General features: G+C 38.8%; 1 pseudogene; it reads right to left on the bottom strand.

The window, feature by feature from the left end:
- Positions 1–316: 316 nt before the first annotated feature.
- LOC122049192 lies at positions 317–1,974 on the bottom strand (annotated as a pseudogene).
- Positions 1,975–10,250: the final 8,276 nt, after the last annotated feature.

Genomic DNA, 10,250 nt, shown 5'->3' with positions numbered 1-10,250 from the left:
ATTTCATATTTGATATGAAGGAAACATGAAATGTCTTTCTTGTAAGTTGCAAACAAGGAATTGGGCCAATTCACAAGTAGGATTTTCCTAGTCTTTATGTGATCGAATATAAATTTGCATCGAAAAAGTTTTGCAGATATGCCATGAAAATAACAACACATTATTTATTATCTCAAAAAGGTTAAATGCCAAAAAAAATGTAGATAGACAAGTCATTTAAAAATCAAATTCAGCCAAAGTTTCCATGGAACTGACGCAATGAAACCTTGAGAGGCATCTAACTAGAGGCAATGAAGTGATTTTGAAAATGAATACCTCAATGCTTTGCATCCTCTTCCTCGTAGAACTTTGAGTATTGTTCGTAATCCATTAATGAATTCACTTCTCCATCGGTGCTCGATTTGAGCTTTACGATCCAGCCATCCTCGAATGGACTTGCATTAACCTTTTACAAAGACAAATGATAATATCTCAGTATTATCTAATTAATTAAGTGATTGCTTCACAGTTAAAAGACATGAATGTTAAGAAAAAAAGAGCGTTCATAAAGTTTCAAGTATCAATTGGAAAGTACTTGAGAGTTGGCTATCTATCATAAATAGAAAGCTAAGAAGATACTTCTGGTAGTGACACACTAAGTAAACAATAACATAGCAATATATAATGCTTAGATTCTTAAAAGCCTATAATTACATTCTAACACATGGAATATTCTGTTTTGACAACACATATGCTCATCTTCATTTCACATTCAGTATTGACTACTGCTTCTTTAGATGATCAAAAACAATAAAATGTGACAAGTATGAAAAAATAAGAGTATTTATTTTATAGATTAATTAACAACTAAATTTTTAGAAACTCACCAACCTAGGAGAACCATTTAACTCAGTATTTCAATGATTACCTTGATACTCTCAACTGCACCAAAATTTTTTGCCCTGCTTCACGTAGGAACCAACTTCTAGTAATGCAATATACACAACATCACCTAAATGATCCTGTAAGGAAACACCACATCGATCTTGAAATTAATAAGAAGATGGCACTGATACTTGATGGAACTAATATGAAAATAAAATCACTTGAGCATGGTCAGTTATTCCTATTGTTGCAGTAGAGCCATCAACTTTAACCCACTCATGTGTGTTAGCATATTTCAAATCTTTAATAACTGTAAGCAAATAGTTTGAGTCGTGTACATTTTTAAAATGACTATTTAATATAAGGAAAAGTTGCGAGGAGTGTATCAACTCTCTTATACCCGTCCTTAAACTTCATTAGAAAGGTCAAATACATCATGCCACTAAATTATTTAGATGTTATTTAGATCTTTATATTTGATCTTTAAACATATAGAATTTACAATGACTACTATCTCCATTTCCCCACATAAATTTTAAAAATGAAACTTCCATAGCTTCTTATACTTCAGGATCTAAGGCTTCCATAATAGATCATTCATCATCAAATACAATAAGTTCTTTTTTTCCTAATAGAAACATGGTTGAATCTCGCCATTAATGATGCATCTCCATGCTCTATTTTGCTCACATCCATATCAAAAATAAATTAACTAATGAAGAAAGAGACGAATCACCCATCACTATCAAATTAGAAATAGCAACAAAATCTGGCCAGACCAACCTAGACTAAATTTCACAACTAGATCCAGAGGAGATTCACAAGTTGCAATAGCATCATGTGATACGGATCCAGAGGAGTAAAAAATCAAGAAGCAAATCTACCAAAGATGTCCCAACGTTCCTTTTTCTAGGGGGGGGGGACATATCTCGACCCCCCTTCCCCATCTTGTTCATTTCACCATCAACAAAGATCTCTAGAACATGAAACCAAGCGGAAAACTCTGAGGTTTCAGCAGATCAGAGACGTACCTATGGAGAAGGCACTAGGGCAAGTGGAGATCTTGAGGTAGGAGGCGGCCCTCGAAGCCCACAACAACCTAGATGCCATTATTATGATCTTGAGGTAGGACGATGCACACTGCTAGGAGGCCCAGCTACAATGCCAACGCCTTGACCATCATTGAAGATGGGTCCAAGGTGGTCGTCACCTCGATGATCGCATCCCACCTGCCTATCGAATCTTGAAGGAGGAAGGACGGAGATCGGCCAAGGGAGAATGTCGGCGGAGGAGGGAGGAGAAGGGAGAAGAGAAGAGCCGGTTGGAGCAGTAAAAAAGAAAGGATAGGAGGAGGTGATGAAGAGAGAGGGATTTGGAAGAGAGAGGGTTTAGGATGGTTTAGGCATAAAAATAAGAGGGAAAAGGAAAACACGGTGGGAAAAAATTAAGACGGAAGAGAAAAACGGCGAAAGAAAAAAAATGTGACAATATAATAGACAACGCTTTTTAGAAAAGTGTTATCTTTGATCCCAAAAAATAACTAATAGATAACGCTTATTTGAAAAAGCGTTGTCTTTAATAAGAATAAAAAAACTTAGACAACGCTTTTCACTAAAAGCGTTGTAGAAAAAAAAAAGACAACGCTTTTTGTAAAATGCGTTGTCTTTTAAGTGTTGTCTATTAGCTTTTTTCTTATAGTGATTATAGTTAAAAATAGAATTCTTTTTATTAGTTGGTTATGTATGTATGACTTTGCATATTTGTAGTCATTAATGAAATCGTCAAGTAAGTTTGTCTTCGAACACATGATAAAGACGGATAGACGAGATGAAGAGGTAAGGTATATATTTATACCTTTGTGCAGTGATAATGCACACTTCCACTTGCTGGTGGTCGACACCAAATCAATGACGTTCAATCAGTACAATTCTCTTACAAGTGGAAGTAAATACAAATATGAATTTGAAGCAGCGGTGAGCATCTAATAATAATGATATTGTTTGTATTTTAATATAAATGCTAGTTGATGGAAAATGAAAATTTCCTCTTCAATGTTCAGGTATCAGATTTTAAATTATATAGTCGTGAGCACGTTGCTGCTATTCATCCAAACTTGGAAAGGCATTATCCGTTTGATAGTGTTAGGACCAAAAGTAGCTAGAGGGGGGGGGGGGGGGGAATAGCTCGTCGCTCGACGTTGCTCGACGTTGCTTGTTTCTTCTAAGATGTGCAGCGGAAAATACAGAAACAAATCACACAACGCTAACACAGTTGGTTTACTTGGTATCCACCTCACAAGAGATGACTAGTCCAAGGATCCACACCACGCACGCACTCTCCACTATGATAACACTCCTTTTCGGTAACTACCGAGGGCGGAGAAGCCCTACAAAACTCTCAGTACAAGAAGAAAGGAAAGGGAAACAAAATACAAGCGCAAAGCTTACAATGAGTACAGAAAACCCTAACCCTAGCTTCTCTTCTTGCCTTTGATCCGCCTCTTGACTTGGAAAGCTTCCAAGATCCTTCAAGAACTGGCGATCTGATCTTTGAGAGCGCTGTGGAGGAGTTGGCGAGAGATCTGGAGTGATTCGGTGAAGCGATCCCGAAGGAATCGTGCGCCTGCGGCCTTTATCGACGCCAACGGTCGGATCCCGATCGATTCGAATGTTCCCAATCGATCGGGGAGGCTTTGGATCGATTCACGGATCGATCCAGAGCACCTCTGTGCTCTGGGAAAAACGCCTGGATCGATCCATGGATCGATCCATGGATCGATCCAGCGCTTATCGCGCGAAGCAGCCGCGTCCCAATCGATCCACTGATCGATTGGGACATCTGGATCGATCCACGGATCGATCCAGAGGCTCTCTGTTCGCTAGGAAAGGCTTGGATCGATCCACTGATCGATCCAGTACTTGGTTTTTGCCCAAAACCAAGTCCCAAGCCTACCAAACCAACACCCGGTCAACCTTGACCTGTTGGTACATCATGCCTAGCATCTGGTCACTCCTTTGACCTGCTAGGACTTCCCACCAAGTGTCTGGTCAATCCCTTTGACCCACTTGGACTTTTCTATTCATGCCAAGTATCTGGTCACTCCCTTTGACCTACTTGGACTTCTATCAGATGTCTGGTCAATCCCTTTGACCTATCTGTATTTCCTTGTGCCAAGTATCCAGTCAATCCTTTGACCTACTTGGACCAGATGTCCGATCATCCTTGATCCATCTAGATTTTCCCTTGCCTGGCTTCACTCACCAGGGCTTTCACCTAGCTTCACTCACTAGGGTTTTCCATCTGCCTAGCTTCACTCACTAGGACTTTCCTTCTGCCTGGCTTCACTCACCAGGACTTCCATTCTACCTAACATCCCAGTTAGGACTTCCCAGTCAAGTATCCGGTCAACCTTGACCTACTTGACTCTTCTTCAATCAATTTCTTATTGTCAAACATCTAAACTCAAACCAAGACTCAGCTTGGTCAACCAGGTCAACCTTGACCTGAGGGATGTTGCACCAACAGATAGATGGGTCTCTCGCACAATTGAATGTCCACAACAACAAGCAAGGTAAATCGAGCACAAGGTGTGAATATAAATAATTGATAAAAAATTATTGACAATTAAAATGCTGTTGTTCTTTACAGCGTTGACTGTGGATTCTTTGTGATGCAATACATTCGATGTCTCCTATATGATATGAAGATGGACTTCAAACAAGGAGACATGAAAAAGATTAGAATTGATGTAATGGTAGCAATTTTGAGGGATAAATATTTTCAAACGTTGGATTAAATATCCAGTCTTGTAAGGCAAAAACTTGTATAGAATGTAAATGCAATTATTACGTAGTGTAGGACTTTTAATATCTTTGTATGTAGTCTTTGTAGTATAATACGGTGGTATGTAGTGTATGAGAAGATTAGAAACTTTCACTGGAATATTAATAATATTGCATAGTGATTAGTCAGAAATATAAATCACAAAATACAAAATGCAATGCTGGTGCTTATCAGTGGAAAGAGACAATGTATATAAGTTGTAATGCGCACCATTTCTATCTTCTCAAAACTGAAATCATGGTAACGGTTGGGATTGTTTAAAAAATCAAATAGGCTCGGACCAACAGTCGATTTCCAGAGCACGTCACTAGGTTCCGTGCCAACTGCCACGGAGCAATACCTTATTAGAAATGGGGTATAAATACGTTTTGACACCAAATATACCATCTTCCCAGTTAGAACTTCACAGGGAACATGATTTCAGGTAGAACCAAGTAGGGGAGGGCCATCAGTGGGTTATGGTGAAAACCCACTGATGGACCTAGACACATCAGATTGGACCCATTTCAGCTCTAGTGGTATTCTGGAGTTGCAAGGACTCAGAATCTGGTGGCAAATAAATGTTTAAATATTTATAGGTGCTGGAAAAAATTTAAAATACAATCAGCCTCCGTTGGGCCTGATATGCTTGGATATCAGGCCCAAAGTGGCCTTGACACTTATAAATGGCAACTGGCACGGAACCATACTTCGTAATCCATGGTGTATAAATTATGTTTGACACCATAAATACCATCTCCCCACCAAGACCTTCACAGGGGACTTGATTTCATGAAAATCCAAGTAGGGGAGGGCCATCAGTGGGTTTTGGTCAAAACCCACTGATGGACCTAGACACATCGGATTGGACCCATTTCAGCGCTAGTGGTATTCTGGAGTTGCAAGGATTCAGAATCTGGTGGCAAATAAATGTTTAAATATTTATAGGTGCTGGGAAAAATTTAAACGACATTCCGCCCCCGTTGGGCCTGATATCCAAGCATATCAGGCCCAAAGTCGCCTTGGCACTTATAAATGGAAACTAGCACGGAGCCATACTTCGTAATCCATGGTGTATAAATTATGTTTGACACCATAAATATCATCTCCCCACCATGACCTTCACAGGGACTTGATTTCATGAAAATTCAAGTAGGGGAGGGCCATCAGTGGGTTTTGGTCAAAACCCACTGATGGACCTAGACACATCGGATTGGACCCATTCCAGCTCTAGTGGTATTCTGGAGTTGCAAGGACTCAGAATCTGGTGGTAAATCATTATTTAAATATTTATAGGTGCTGGGAAAAATTTAAAATACAATCAGCCTCCGTTGGGCCTGATATGCTTGGATATCAGGCCCAACGTGGGCCTGATATCCAAGCATATCAGGCCCAAAGTGCCCTTGACACTTATAAATGACAACTGGAACGGAGCCATACTTCGAAATCCATGGTGTATAAATTATGTTTGACACCATAAATACCATCTCCCCACCAAGACTTTCACAGGGGACTTGATTTCATGAAAATCCAAGTAGGGGAGGGCCATCAGTGGGTTTTGGTCAAAACCCACTGATGGACCTAGACACATCGGATTGGACCCATTTCAACGCTAGTGGTATTCTGGAGTTGCAAGGACTCAGATTCAAAAAATTTAAAATACAATCAGCCTCCGTTGGGCCTGATATGCTTGGATATCAGGTTCAACGTGGGCCTGATATCCAAGCATATCAGGCCCAAAGTCGCATTGACACTTATAAATGGCGACTGACACGGAGCCATACTTCGTAATCCATGGTGTATAAATTATGTTTGACACCATAAATACCATCTCCCCACCAAGACCTTCACAGGGGACTTGATTTCATGAAAATCCAAGTAGGGGAGGGCCATCAGTGGGTTTTGGTCAAAACCCACTGATGGACCTAGACACATCGGATTGGACTCATTTCAGCGCTAGTGGTATTCTGGAGTTGCAAGGACTCAGAATCTGGTGGGAAATCATTATTTAAATATTTATAGGTGCTGGAAAAAATTTAAAATACAATCAGCCTCCGTTGGGCCTGATATCCAAACATATCAGGCCCAAAGTGGCCTTGGTATGGTATCCTTTCTTATAAATTTAATTTACAATAATTTTATTCACCATAAATTTTAGTTACACAAACAGTAAATCATTACTACAATAAATTATTACAATTGTTCACTATTTCTATAGTTTAAAATTTTTGTCAGGCATGATTTTGTGTCCAAGTCTAAATCTATAAGCTCTCATATCAGCTTGTACAAAGTCTGTAGATCTCCGGAACATCAAACTCTCTGCATAGCGCATTATAAAAAAAGCACAATCCAACCTACAAAACAAATGCACAATCCATCATAGAAAAGGCAAATAGAATTATTATGGAACATACACTAATACTTACGATTTGCTTTGTGTGGGGCCAATAACTTGTATCGTTTTATACTCTCTCCCGGAGAATGGTTCTAAACCTTTATGCCATATGTGATAGTATGACCAGTTCAGCTCCTTAAAAAACAACACCTACAAATATCAAACCATAGTAATTAATACATAAACAATGATTATTGGATATAAGAAATTTGTTACTTACAGTTTGATTAAAAACAGAAGTGTAAAGTTCTGTGGTGCCAAGAGAGTTATAATGAATTATTTGTCGTTCCTCCAGGTCCATGACCATTAGATGCCAATGATCATCTTGGTTATGTAGAGGACAAAAAATATATCTAATGTCCTTGTCGTCATCTATTTTTGCAGTTTGTTTCAATGCATCCACGTGCATCATTCCGAACAAGTCCTATACAAATAATAGAGTTATTATGGTGACTGCATCCAATATATAATTTAAACAATTTACAATGAGATAAGGGGCATACTGGGAATCCAACCCCACAAAATATGGATGGGTGGTATGGTGAGTTAGAGTGTTTGGCTTCATTAGCAAGAATATTCCAATAAACATTTATGCAATCCCCATTGGTATATTGTGTCCAATCAAATATTGTCATAAAAGATTGCATATCTAAGGAGAAATTATCATTTGCCCATATTGGTTGCACCGTCACCCTACACACAAGTATACAGTCAATGGTATTTAATAAATTGAAAAAAAAAAAAAATATCATTAAACTCCAATAATAATCCTTTGTTGACATGTGGGTTAAGAATTTAGGTTGACAACTACGTTACCTTAACTGGCTGAGCTTCAACACTGCATCGGCTATCACATCATCTTTGCTCTTTTTAAAAAATCTTTTTGCTTGCTGAGATAATTAAAATAATACTATGTCATTAAGGATTCTAAAATAACAACTTACCTACTCTCGACCGTACCTTCAATATTTTGGTTTTGACCTTGTTAATTTCATGACATTGTGTTTCTTTCTGTGATGAACTTGTATTTTCTGTCTTTGATGGTGCAGGAGCATCTGGTTCGACACTAAGAACAACCTGTTTGCCTTTTTTTTTGGTGCATTGGGATATCAACCTTCTCTGGGTTCTCTTTCTTTTGGGGCCTACCCGAAAATTAGTTGGAATTATAAGCAGATTAGGGTCTATGCCTTCTGATGCTGGGTCTATGCCTTCTGATGCTCTTGGCTCCCCTGATATGCTCTGTATGACTTGTTGGAGCTCTTTAATCTTATTTTCGGCATCGGCTATGATTTTGTCTTTTACAGTTAAAATTCTGTTATCCACGTCAGAATTTATAGTGTCAGCCTTGTTGCCACTCGTATCCCGTTCTTTACGCAGTTCACTTATTTGTTGATCCTTTTCTTTAAGCATAGCTTCCATATCAGCAATCACAATATCCTTTGCTGCTACTAGACTATCCTTTTCTTCTATCACCGTTGCCAGGTTTTTATTAGCTTCCTCCAAACTTTGAGAAGCTTTATATAATTCTTGCTTTAAACTCTCAATTTTGTTATCCTTTTCCTTGCACAAACTACAATCTACGGTATCGTCACACTGGAGTTGCCCTTCTTCGGCTTGATGTAAAGATCCTTGGCCAACCAACTCAAGATACTCAGATGGCTGAGGCCGGTTTGGTAAATTAAACTCTGATTCTGTCGGAATTAAATCTACTAAAATTTTATCTGCAGTTACACGGTCTATCATTTTTTTTACTGTGTCAACATGATAGTTAGGCCACCTCCATCGTAGTATTCTTGGCAATTTTTCTGGATGGTCTGGATCAATAATGCTGATGTGCTCACACACCCATACCTACAATATGATTATAAAAATAATTCATAATCTTTACACATATCTTGCTATATATGTAATCGGACTTACAGCTAAAATATTTGGAAATCCCTTTAGCAAGGGGGCCTTGGGCATTGCATCAGCAACCTGTGGTTTTGGTCTTAATGTAAGCTCCAATCCAATGGAGTCTAATTGTTGAGCCATGAAACTGTATACTGCATTGCACCAGTTAAACCTAGCTAAGTTGTCAAAATCATCTACACAGTCAATTAGGGAGAGCACAGGTATTCTGAGAACACTGCTACTCCCACAAAACAGAACAGTTGCAAAAAAATACAGGATAAAAACAATACAGCTTGTCATTTGATCTCGACTTCCTAATCAGTTTCTCCAAATGTCTGGCAGAACAATCCGAATCTCAGAAAAACTCCATGTACAGTGCGCTTAAAGCCTCATTTAAATCGAGACGAGCTATCTCTCCATTGTCGGGTAGGCCAAGAATCAGTCCCACATCTACCTTTGTAAATTTGAGCTTCTTCCCATGGAAGATAAAATTTTTTTCCTCATGATCCCAATTATCAAACATATTTTGTACTTGAGCTCTTACAAAAGAACTATCAAGCAGGTCAAGGATCCACGAAAAAAGTGTGCCCCGAATCTTCTATTCTTGTTCTGCAGTCGGGTTAACAGAAGAGATAAACTTTCTGAAGTGGCAAATGGTACTTTTCCAGTTCATTCTTTTAGTTCTTCCTCTGTTGACGTAACTTTGATAATTTGGTCGATCAGCACACAGACTTGTGGAGACTTCTTTTGTTGCCATTGCGAACCTACGTACTGTATAACCAAACACAGAAAAACAACTCTTAGTTCCCATAATAACGACTACGCTCTTATTCTAACACACCCACACAAACCCTAGGTTAACCGGTTATAGAAAGCTTAACTAAATGAGCAATCGACCTCCGTACGGAAATGATTCTTGAACGCCGGTGAAGGAAGAGTGGGTTTTGGCCCGGAGCTGCGTTGAATGGCTTCGAGAAGAAGATGAAGACCGAAGCAGGAGAGTGTGCGCTTTTGTAGATTGAAACTTGGGCCTGATATCTCATTAATTTATTTTATTTAATCGCCTCGATTTATGTGTAAGATTATTTATTATTAATTTGAAATATTACTTTTTATATTATCAGCCCCACGTTGGGCCTGATATCCAAGCATATCAGGCCCAACGGAGGTTGCTTGCATTTTAAATTTTTCCCAGCACCTATAAATATTTAAATTATTATTTGCCACCAGATTCTGAGTCCTTGCAACTCCAGAATACCACTAGCGCTGAAATGAG

Source organism: Zingiber officinale, chromosome 2B (genome assembly GCF_018446385.1).
Source record: "Zingiber officinale cultivar Zhangliang chromosome 2B, Zo_v1.1, whole genome shotgun sequence".
NCBI lineage: Eukaryota > Viridiplantae > Streptophyta > Magnoliopsida > Zingiberales > Zingiberaceae > Zingiber > Zingiber officinale.
Note: the sequence above shows the minus strand (reverse complement) of the source record. Positions and strands in the feature narration are given on the sequence as shown.